Source organism: Microtus oregoni, unplaced genomic scaffold, assembly GCF_018167655.1.
Source record: "Microtus oregoni isolate MIOR12 unplaced genomic scaffold, Mior012 000032F_ref0000030, whole genome shotgun sequence".
Taxonomy (NCBI): domain Eukaryota; kingdom Metazoa; phylum Chordata; class Mammalia; order Rodentia; family Cricetidae; genus Microtus; species Microtus oregoni.
Window position 1 is genome coordinate 9,717,481 of NW_024543091.1, and position 12,144 is coordinate 9,729,624.

The following is a 12,144-nucleotide window of genomic DNA, read 5'->3' on the forward strand; positions in this document are numbered from 1 at the left end:
AACCTGCCAAGCCGTGCTGCAAGCTGCTGCTGCTGTGGATGGAGGTGCCTTGCTGTGATAGACGTGTACCCTCAACAACCGTGAGCCAAAATCAGTCTTCCTTCTCTTATGGCGCTTCTCTCAGGTATTGTAACAGTGACAAGAAAAGGAATGTAAAAGTCTTTGAAACAATTCAACAATGTCACACTTAAAAATATTACTTATTTTCTGGATGGGTGTTCTGTCTTGTGGTAACACACATGCTTGGCGCTCTCCTAGGCCACAAGACGGCATCAGATCCCTTGAGACTGGAGTTACAGTTTTGAGCTGCCGCATGGAGTCCGGGACTACAACCTGGGTCATCTGGAAGAACAGTCAGACTTTTAACCCTTGAGCCATCTCTCTTAGCCTAAATGCTACACTTCTGAACCTGTGGTGAGTGGGTGAAAAAGTTTGAAAAAGAATGGTTGCCATAGGCTCATGTATGTGAATGCTTCATCACCAGGGAGTCTACGACTGGAAAGGAGTAGAAGGATTTGGAGGAAGTGTGTCACTGGGGTGGGTTTAAGGTTTCAAAAGCTCAAGCTAGGCCGAGTATCACACTCTCTAACCTGAGGATCAGGATGTAGCTCTCAGCTACAGCTCCTGCACTGTGCACACTGCCACGATCCCTGCCATCAATGTTTTCTTTTATAAGATTTGCCTTGGTCATGGTATCTTTTCATAGCAATAGAACAGTGACCAAGACAGTGGTATTGCTTGTATAGCAGCTTGAATGAGCAATGTCCTCCACAGGCTCAATTATTTGAACACTTGGTCCCCAGTTGGTGACATTGTTTAGAGATGTTTGGAAAACTTTAGGAGATATAGCCTTGCCAGAGGAGGTGTGCCACTGAGGGCTGGCTTTCAGATTTTGTAGTTTCCCTCTACATCCGGTTCGCTCTCTCTGCTTTCTGTGTGTGAAGAGAGCTGAGCTCTCTTAGCTTCCAGCTTTGGCCACCTGCTGCCACTATGGACTTTCTCTCTGGAACTGTAAGTCAAAATAAATACTTTCTTCTGGAAGTCATTTCTGGTCACAGTGTTTGATTACAGCGACAGAAAGGTTCTTTTTGTCAGGGCTGATCTCTTTCTACCTATTTTACAAGTGCATCTGAGTTTCCCAATCTCGGTACTTCTCTCCTGTTTTCAACTCTTACTGTAAATGTGACCAAAAGCAGACAGTAACACCCATCTCACAAACCAAATGTTTATTTTCTTGAAATCCTCTGTTTCCAGTAAGCTAGTCCATCACTCCTGAGCTTTGTCTCTCACAAAGTGTTGGGTCTGAACAAGAAGCCAAATTATTTGTCATCGTGCTGTAAGCATGGCTGCAGGTCCAGCTCCTAACAGAGTCTTCATTTCCTCAAGAGCCCAATCAACGTGGACTTTGAGATCCATATTCCTACAGCATTCTGATCTGAACCCTCTTTAGAACTTCTCATCAAGCTCCACGGAGGGGTCAAACAGATCCTGCATGCTGTTCCAAATTCCCGCAGACCACTTCCAAAGGCTCGTCCTCATTTAGATACTCCGTAATGGTCTCATTACTTTCTACCTTTCTTTTTATGTTTGTCAGCTTTATGAAAAAATACCTAATGTAACTAAATGATAAAGAGAAAATATTTACTTTGGCTAAGGGGTTGAACATATCAAGGTCAGGTAGTGCCTCCCATTGGGCCTCTGCGGAGTGTGATCCCTTGTAGTCGGGACTATGGTGGCACAAAGCATTTACATCAAATCCTGAAAGACGCTAAGAAAGAGCTAGTCAGGGCTTTGTAACACCCCCCTCCACACACACACCACATTGCTGAAACAGTGTGTAACTATGTAGTTCAGGCCCCAAACTCACTAGGTAGTCTAGGGAGCCATCAGACTTGTGTTTTGGATTATGCATATACAACTCCGAGGCAGAACTACAGTTCCCTTTGGAGGTGGAGCTCCAATAATGTAAGGTTCTCCCACTAGACAGAATCTTCTAAAGCTTCCAGTGCCTCCCAGTGCCACCATCCCAAAGTTCAAGCGTCTACAGTTGTTCAAACCATAGCACTTGATCTTTATCTAAGTGCCAAGTGTCATTAACACCTCTATGATAGTCTTCATATATAGACAAGAGCTGAGAGGCTGGGAGGTTGCCAAGCAACAGTAGGTCTGAGATTTGGATGGAGGCCGATTGTCTTTGGGACATAAATTCTTATCTACAAGTCTAAGCTGTGTGACTTCAAGAAATGAAGACATTTCTGGCAGCTGTTATCAGACGTGTTGTTTGAACTGAGATTAAGGATGAGAGACAGAGACAATTGCTTGGGTGGAGAAAGGTACCCCTAGAATCCCTAGAGATGGACAGCAAGTCCCTAAGATAGCGGACCGTTGATACGGTGCACTTTGGTAAGCTGGGAGCATAGGAAGAGAAGTGTGCAGCAGGTGGGGCTTTCTTCTGCTTTAAACTTTAGAGACATAATTCCACCCTCAGTGGAACATTGGGAAAGATGAACTTTACTGCTGATCATGAAAACGGAATGTGTCCTTACCTGTTCTGGGTGGCTGCTCGAATATTTGGGAGAAAGCACCTCTCTCATTTCTTCCTTGTGTTCTGTGTACTTTGTGTCAGAAGGAATGTGATTTGGAGGAACAAGCAGGAGTTCACGTTCTGATTTGTCTTGATTTCTTTGGCTTCTTCATCTTCTTCATTCTTATGCAGGTCTGGGGTAACAAAACGTGCCCGGGCTTTTTCATCAAAAAAATGTTAGGAAATCCATCAAAGGCGTTAGAAAAACAAAGAGAGAACAAATATGCAAAACTTAAGAGGAAATGTGTCGTGGAATTCTGAGGAGCTGCAGATTTCTGATGTCTTTTTTTAAAAAATTATTATGACTACAGTGTTCTGCCTGCATGTGTGCCTGCATGCCAGAAGAGGGCACCAGATCTCATTATAGATGGTTGTGAGCCACCATGTGGTTGCTGGGAATTGAACTCAGGACCTCTGGAACAGCAGCCCATGCTCTTTTGAGCCATCTCTCCAGCCTCCTGATGTCTTGTTTTAATGCACATTGGTAACTAATGTTGGCTATAGGTAACTCAATATAGAAATGTCATGATCTTCACCAATGCATGGAGGAGCTTTATGTTTTCAGAATGTTTCCCCATGTTTCTTAATTTTAAATTTATAGCCATTTGATGAAATAAGTAGGGTAGTTACAACAGTGATTCTTGCTATTGTAGAAACTGAGGTTCAGACCCTTTAGTTATCAATTCTAGTTTTGCATCTCCCATTTTAGATTGCTTTTCAAAGACCACAGAAAAGGCAAATGGGTACCTGTCCTTGGTACATTTATTGAAGATTTCATACCATATGACTCCCAGTAATGCTGAATTTTCAGAGCATTGTTGGGGCAGATCTGGGAGGAGCTTGGGGAGAGGAAGAGCATAATCAGAATACATTGTATGAAGAATTTTTTTTTTTCAATTACAAAAAAATAAAAACAGAAACAAAAAAAAAATTCAGCTTGAGCCTCCCTCCTTTGCTTTGGCCTCTCCCAATAAAAGTTGCCGACCATTTAGCAGCAATCTCGTGAGATCCTGCACATGCCCGCATAATCACAGCTCTTACATCATGCAGCTATAATTTGTTTGCCTGTCTTCCCAGCCTCCTGCTTCATTTCCTTCCACCCCTAGGGATGGTGAGAGACGGTCTGCTCATCTCTGCTCCCCCATACCTGGAAGGTTGCTAGTCATAAAAGTTCAAAAAGTAGGTATGCCTCTATCTGTAATTCACCACACCCATAGCTTCAGGCAATGTGCATGCATCTTCCTTCCTTTAGAGCTGTTTGGACTTAAGCCTTTATTGTTTGAACAGCTATTATTTAATTAGTGCTGCATTGTCTGCTATTGACATGCAATAGAATTACAGTTTTTAAGATTATTTTTTCAAATATATCCAAATGCATATATTCATAGATTTTCATGTTTTATATATGTGTATGTACACATATATGTACATTCACATATATATGTAATTTTATTTTCAGTGCAATGTGGAAATACATAGCAAAAATAAACTAAATATTAAACATCTAAAATATGAAATAAAGGATTACAAAATGCCAACTCCCTTAGTTAATGCATTTAGGCTAACCATAATAAAATGTAACAATTAAATTTAGCTGAAGATATTGTTGGTTAGGGTTCTTTTAAAATTTATATCCATATTTTTAAATTAAAGAAATTTTATTTAGGTAAATATTAATTTAACTTAATTTATTTTGTTTTGAGACAAGAATTCTCTATCTAGCCCAGACTTGTCTTGAACTCACTATGAAGCCCAAGCTGGCCTTGAATTCAGCCTCCCAAATGCTAGAACTATAGGCTTTTTTTTTTTTACTGATTTCTAATAACTGTCATAGACTACAGAAATGATGGAGTGTGGTTTTGTTTTGTTTTTCCCCAAATTTTCCAACCCTTGAAAAAAAATCATAAGGACAAACCAATAGGAACATCACAGCTTCCCAAAGGTTTTTGTTGGAGCCAATTTTTCTCTTTTCAAAACAAGCACCTCTAGGTGGGACCAACAATGATATCTCTAGTCATGGCCCCACTATTTTCTGCGTTTGACCAACAATGATATCTCTAGTCATGGCCCCACTATTTTCTGCGTTTGGTTGCTCAGGTCGACCTGGGGTCAGGTTCCAGTCCAGTAAGTCATCTTCAGAAGAACGCCTCTGGGAAGAACTCTGAAGCCAGAGCTGGGCATCCCTGTGGCAGAATTTGACATCTACTTCTTTTTTTTTATTATTTTATTTATTTTTAAATTTATTTATTTATTAAGGATTTCTGCCTCGTCCCCGCAACTGCTTCCCATTTCCCTCCCCCTCCCCCGATCAAGTCCCCTGTCCTCATCTGCTCGAAGAGCAATCAGGGTTCCCTGACCTGTGGGAAGCCCAAGGACTGCCCACCTCTATCCAGGTCTCATAAGGTGAGCATCCAAACTGCCTAGGCTCCCCCAAAACCAGTACGTGCAGTAGGATCAAAAACCCACTGCGATTGTTCTTGAATTCTCAGTATTCCTCATTGTCCGCTATGTTCAGCTAGTCCGGATTTATCCCATGCTTTTTCTCACCAAGGCCAGCTGGCCTAGGTCTGACATCTACTTCTTTACACAATATCTCGCCTTCCTAATCGGCTGGTATCTCAGACATAGAGCCACAGTATTCTATCACTCGGGGTTTTGCCGTGAGCGACTCATCCTCAGTATCTTTACCCGTGAGAGAAATGGCAGAACTGCTAAGGACGATTTCTCTGAGCTTTGGAAGGTCACCAGGATTTGGGCACAAAATGTCCTTCTCCTAGGAGACATTCTGTCTCCTATTCTTGAGGTAGAAATGGCCTATGGGTGTCTGTGTATTCTCAAATTTCTCAGACTTCTCTACACCATCAGGAATGTGGCTACCTATGAGAATCAATGGACATTACCTGTTAGCTGTTTTAGCTCTCTTTTAGGGTAGAAGAACCGGAAAGACTATGTATTACATACCTCATGCATATCAATACATAGACACGCACACACACACACTATTATACTATCAAATGGTTATGTGTATATCCATATATACATGAATTCATGTAAAGTGATCGCTGAGTAATCGCCCGCTAAACAGTGAAACTAGTTCTAGCATGTTTTAGAATATTTGGCCGTCGAAGGGAGAGAGCTATAATTAAAAATAATGAGGAAATAGTCACAGAGATATCAATCTTGTAAGGTTGCTTAATAAAGAAATGAGTAGTAAGGGTTTTGTTGCCTAACTCCTTTCACCTATGTTTCCAAGCAATTTAGTCTTTGGCCTCCAGCCAGCTTGGATAAGGTTTTAGTTATCATGATGATGACTTGATTGTTCTCACCTCTAGTGATTCCTGGGGTGAGGGGAGGTGCTTTGCATGTAGTGGACACTCAGCAAGTATTTGATGATGAAATGAATGTAACATTGGAATAGAAATCAGTGAGCAGTAGGTCACGATGACTCTACCGCTGCCCTCGTTCCCTCGCCCCAAACGACCTGACTTCTGTTGTACACCAGGCATTGTTCTAAACACAGGAAGCGTGGCAGTGAGTCAGGTAGACAAAACCTTCTCTCTTAGGACACGTATTCTTAAAGGGATGCCAGAGCATAAAACAAGAAAATACACTATGGCGGTCAACTATGATGGGTGATGTGAGTGCCTTAGAGACAGGGAAAGTGGTCCCCTGGCAGGAGCTGGGGAGAACCGTGATCCCGGCCAGAAGCACAGTGCTGAAGCCAAGAGAGTGCTGGAAAGAAACAGAAAACAACCACATCTGATCACTTGCTTCTACCTCTTAGAGACTCATGCAAAAACGGGCCACAGAGTCAGCCTGATGATCGTACTCATCATGATGAGTATGCAGATGATGTAGGTCATCATCTACAGTATGATGTAGCCCCTGGAGCTGAGGCAGCATGACAGGGTGTGTGATGTAGAGAAATAACCAATGAACCGAGTCAGCTAGAAACCCTTGACTAATTCTGATCCCTTTGAGGGCAGAAATTGAGTTGAATTTACCTTTCTCTCTCCTGGGAGAGGCCTAGAGCACAGAGCTTGCCAAAATAGGTGCTTGTTAATTTAATTGCTCTTCGTAGAGTTGGCTTTCCTCATCTAATCATTGTGTTCTGGGCAACAGAGCCACCTCCCGGAAGGTTCCAGCTCTTTACTGTCCCTGAGGAAGCAGTACCTTGCTTGTTCATGGGAGGATTCTTGCTTCAGATTGATGCCTGGCTGTGTTGAGTATTTGCTAAACAATAGAAAGAATCAGTCTAGCATACAGTGTTTCCTTGGCCACACACATGCAGAGCTATGTTTCCTTGGCTACACACATGCAGAACCGGGATGCCATAAAATACAATATTTCCTTGGCTACACATATGCAGAGCTGGGGTGCCATAAAACGTCTCTTAACTCACAACTCTGCTCAGCGAGAAGGATCAGGAAGGCCAGGAAACAGGACTCGGGAGACAGATCACAGTTATCTTATCCTCATTCCCCTGGCCTCCTCACCACAGCAGCCAAGAATATAGATGCACATGAGTCCTCTTTTAAGCTCTCTGTATGTATGCTCTTCTTCCCAGACTGCTAGATATGGAGAATTCCTAATATGGATGGAAGGAGTTGCATTAAGTTATAGACATACAATATGTGCTAAACCTTATGATAGGAGTAATATCAGAATTGTAGATGGAGAGGGAAATGGGGGCCCAGGCTAGAAACAGTGAAGATGACAGTTTACAAACAGTTGATGCTTCTTGGTGGTCTGTGGGATCTAGATTTGTGCAAACACTTTCTAGCTACATCCACATAAAACCTTTCCTAACCACGCTTGCCTCTAGGTAGGGTCCATAGGTACCGATTTGAGCAGATTACAGATAGATGACGTCCACATTCAACCTAGCAAAAACAGTTTTGTTTTTTTTTTTTTTTTCCCTCAGCTTTCCCCTTTAACCGAGAGTGGAGATCACCCTAGATGGAAGGAAGCAGAACGCTGGAATGTGGCTTCTCTGGTGAAGACCTAACTGTCACTCAAAGCAGCAAAGCCAGGTTAAGAGGCCTGGGCTGTTTACTCTTGTCCTTGGCATTCTTTTTAAGTCGGCTGTAAGTGAGGGGTGGAGAGAAAGAGCTTACATAAAATTTGTGCTCCTCACATTTTTCTTTTTTCTGGAAATAATAGTGAAAGAAAGCCTGTGATTTCAGCTCTTCAGTCACCTCTGAAGTTAGGACTCCGTATCAAGGCAGAGTCGCAATGTCGTCAGACAGCTCAGGGAGAGAAGCTGTGTAAGGTCTTAGGCGCATCCGTCCAATTATCTTTTCTCTCACGGTTTATCAAGGAGCCTGCTTGATCTAGAAATGGGTAGAAGATCAGTGTTGTCATGAGGACATAAAGCTTAACCCTGAATCAACCTGTGAATGTGGCTAAACATCAACAAATCATAATGTTCTTATAAAAGCTACTAACTTATTGTTAACTGTGAAAGATAAGACATGTAAGTTAATAGTTACCTCATAAAGGATCAGATTCTTTCATGTGTTCAAAATGATACTTGTAGTCATGCTAAGTATTAATGCAATTAATTATAGAAATTTCAGTGTATCTTGGCAACTACAACTATATTGATCTCGGTAACTGCCATTATATTCTGTTTCTGTTGAAGGTATAAAAAGCCTGATTGATCGGAACATAACTGCAAAGCCTCAGTGGTGCTGTGGCTCCCCCAACCAGCCTGATTTCATTCCTCATGGCCATATCAGGTGATCTTGGTCCACTAAGCAAGCTTGGGTACTTACAACAGGTAAGTCTCTTGTCATTTTCATTGATACTTAGGCCATTTGGATTACACTTTCTGCTGTAATTTATCCTCAGATCTCTGATAACACATGGCTAGGCTAACTGTAGCTTGTTCTGTTTAACAGCAGCAGGCAAGCAGCTCCTTTCCCCAAGGCTGCACCCACCTCCTTGGTTCGTTTCATATGCAAAGCAGATCAGGCCTCGCCTTTTCTAGAGCTACTACTTCTCCTTCTGAGAAAAGCAGCTGGGTTTGTCTTGCTGACAGGCTTCACATTAGAGAGTAAACAGGTTTCAGATGGAACTTTTTGCTGTTCCTTTATTTAAAAGAACTTGCTTTGTAAGGATGGCTCTCAGTAATTGTGCATCCGACAAATGATTAGCTAGAAAAAGAAAGGTGTTAACCCACACAAGATCTGAAGGTCTAAGGTCTATAAAGCTCTGCAGATCTGAAAGCTTAGTTAAGTTCTGAGGGAACAAGAAAATGATTCAGGGTCTCTGAACAATGGGAAAGGTTTCAGGTTTCTTTCCCCCTTCCACGCTACTGGTAAACTGAGATTTCTTACAGATACCTGTCAGTTGTGTTTTTGACAATGTGGATTTGTTTTACTACACATTGCAAACAGTGGTAATGCTAATATATTTAAAACTTTTATCTCTTTTTGTAAACTAAAACCTTTATGTAGGCTTTAGGGAACTGAGGGAATCATAAGACTTGAAATCCACCTCTCACAGATCAAATGGACTTCAGTTCAGTACAGCCTAAGTTTCCCCTGCCTCCTTTTACTGAGGATGTGATCTCTCTCCTGGTCTTGGGATTCTTCCCCTCCTACAACCACCACGGCTATGGGCCTGAAAGTTTCAAATGTAAAGTTTTCCTTTAAGTTCCTACAATTTAGCTTCTGTCCCTAGTCTATATCTGGCTCAGCAGTTTTCCACTTGGCTGACAGACACATCCAAAAGTCAGCTGTGGACTATAGACAGATGGCTGTGAGCTCTGGACTTGCCAAAAGCTGATTTGAACCAGTCCAGCCAATGTGATTGCTCTCTGTCCCTCCAGCTGGGACAGCTAACCAGACGCTTCTGATGAATGCCCCATTGCCTAATGCTGGCCTTTGACCAGCATTCCAGTCTTCCTGGACCTTGATAATGATGCCCTAGTCTCAGCAGGAAGTAGTTATAGAAGACAGTTTGTCACCCCCTTATCCCCAACAAGCTGGGATGTTAGATCTAAAGGATACTCCCTGGCATAAGGGACAAAACGCCTAACTATACTGCCTATTGGCATACCAGGAAATGTATCTGCTAAAACCAAACAGGCCCCCATCTATCAACAGGTAGATTCATTAGCTGAAGTAGTTCCACAATAGGATGGGGCACTTGGCCTTAATTAGATGTATAAATTCTCGGCTGGGTGCCATTAAGTTGATGGCTATGAGGATAATCAGATAGCCACTACAGAGTCAAGGGTTTGACTCAGGATGGAACTCAAGAGGGGAATGTGAGAGCAAAACAGGAACAACACACCTTGTAGCTTAAGGTTTCCGTTTGCAGTGAAGACAGTTGAGAGTAAGTTCCCGTTTGTCCCCTGTGAAGTCTTTGCAAGCTAAGGTTTCTATCTGTAATTAAGAACAAGTTTCTGTTTCTGAGATCTGTTGTAAACTGCAAAACGTGTTTTTCAACCTACACTAAACTCGGGATCCCATTCACATGATGCATATCCTGAGCCTTGTTCCTTCCTCTTCATTGTATTTCTCTAACAAGATATAACAGCCAACCTTCTTGCCCTTCTGAACACCTCATCTCTCCTACACAAAGGACCTCAAGAGGCTAGCAGGGGCTGCTCAGGCGCTGACTAAGGATGACACAGCTGCTGGCTAGTCTTCGATACACAAAACACAGCCTGTTTTAATTGGACAATTATAGATTTTATCTTTGCTCCTCATCATTCTCAGCGTTAGCAGATAGACATGGGATGAGAAGATACACTTGATGGAACTTGTGACTATCAGGGCTGAGTGACAACAGCTGGCTACTGTCTGGCCACCAGTGCTGTTTTACACCGCCTTGGATTGCTAGCCTCCAAGCTGCTGCAACACTTTGCAATGATCCTTTCTATTTTCCTGCTACTGTTTAGCTTCACCGAATAGTAACAACAACTAAATAACAAAACAAAACAAAACAAAACAAAAAAAACCCACTGCCTTTGATCCCAAAACATGAAGGGAGGGCAGAGGCAGGTGGATCTCTGTGAGTTCGAGGCCAGCCTGGTCTACAGAGAGAGTTCCAGGACAGCCAGAGATGTTACACAGAGAAACCCTGTCACGAAAAGCAAAACAAACAAATAAACAAAAAACCCACACACAGTCCAATCATCAAAGAAATAGGCACGACTCCCCACAGGTGAGCACTGATTAAACTCCTTTTGTATGCAGCTTTATTAACAGTGATGAGGTTACAAATTACACCACACACATTTTCTTTGCTGTTCTTTATAGAAAACCAGAATGGCTTAAGTCACCAAGACTTCTGCCAAAATTTGCTGGATAAACAACAACAAACATTTTTAGGAGTGTCCAAGATGAATATTTTGTGTCAAACTCTCTGGGAGGGAATGCTAAATGCGATGCTGTAGGGTAAACTGTTAATCCTTTTGCCCTAGTAACTCACAAGGGAAAGTATTGGGATAATTGTTATTGATATGAAAAGAATTCTTTTTATTGCTGCCTTGTGCCAAGAACACAGTCGTCAATGTTGGGGCAGGGGGGAGTCCAGCACTCACTCAGAGATGACAAAGGTTCATTCTGTTATAACTAAGGGAAATGAATGCCATGAATTGATTTAAGGCCATTTACTTAGTGATTTAGTTGAGTTCTGAAGACACTCGACCAGGTTAATGGGGGTCGAGTGGGAAGACCTCCTTCCTATTTCCACCTAACTTCTATTTACATACATGCTGTAAGGCACATATCATATAATTATCACCCTGTCTTAAAGCATAGCACCTTTCAGGATTCACTTCCTTATTACCTCAGCTAGATGCTTCCTCAGTCCCTACCATCCACTCATTCTAGAGACCCGTGTTAAAGTGCCCCTCATGGACCTTCTATTTTTGAGCACCTTTGCAACAGGAAGTGAGAATAAAATGCACCCAGGGTGCTGAAATTAACTCGTGACTTAGGGTCACAGCTTGGCCCCGGGGCCCTGAGAAGATGGACCCACTCTGAAGATCTGGCTTCCTGGAGACGTTCTTATCAGGTCTCTGGCCCACTTAGAGAAAGGCAGCTTGAGTTTGATTTGCTTTGGTTGCTGGGTAACATGCTATTTTCTGATAAGCTGAGCATTAATTTAATCAGAGAACTCAGGCATTAAAAACAATCACAGGCCATTTATTTTCTTCGAGCAAACTAAACAGAAGCTCATGTTTGGGTCCTAACTTGGGGCTGTAACTGGACAGAGGTAAGCACAAACCACAATAAAACGATGTCAAGTTTGCAGCTTGACTGTATGTCCCAGGGACAGCAACTTTGAGACGAGTTAAAGACCCTGAAGATGACACAGAACATTTAGCATCCATGTATGTGTGAGTCTTTAAGGGCAGCACAGGACATTCAGGTTCCCGAATGTCCACCGGTCTTCATGCACCACACTCCATCAGCCTCAATGCACCCAGGGCCTGGTAAGCCCGGCTATATGTTTTCCGAGTCTTCAGATTAAGAGCACAGAGAAGTTAAACGGTGATTGCAATTTACCCTGCTGTACCAGGCCTGCATTTTAGCTCTAGA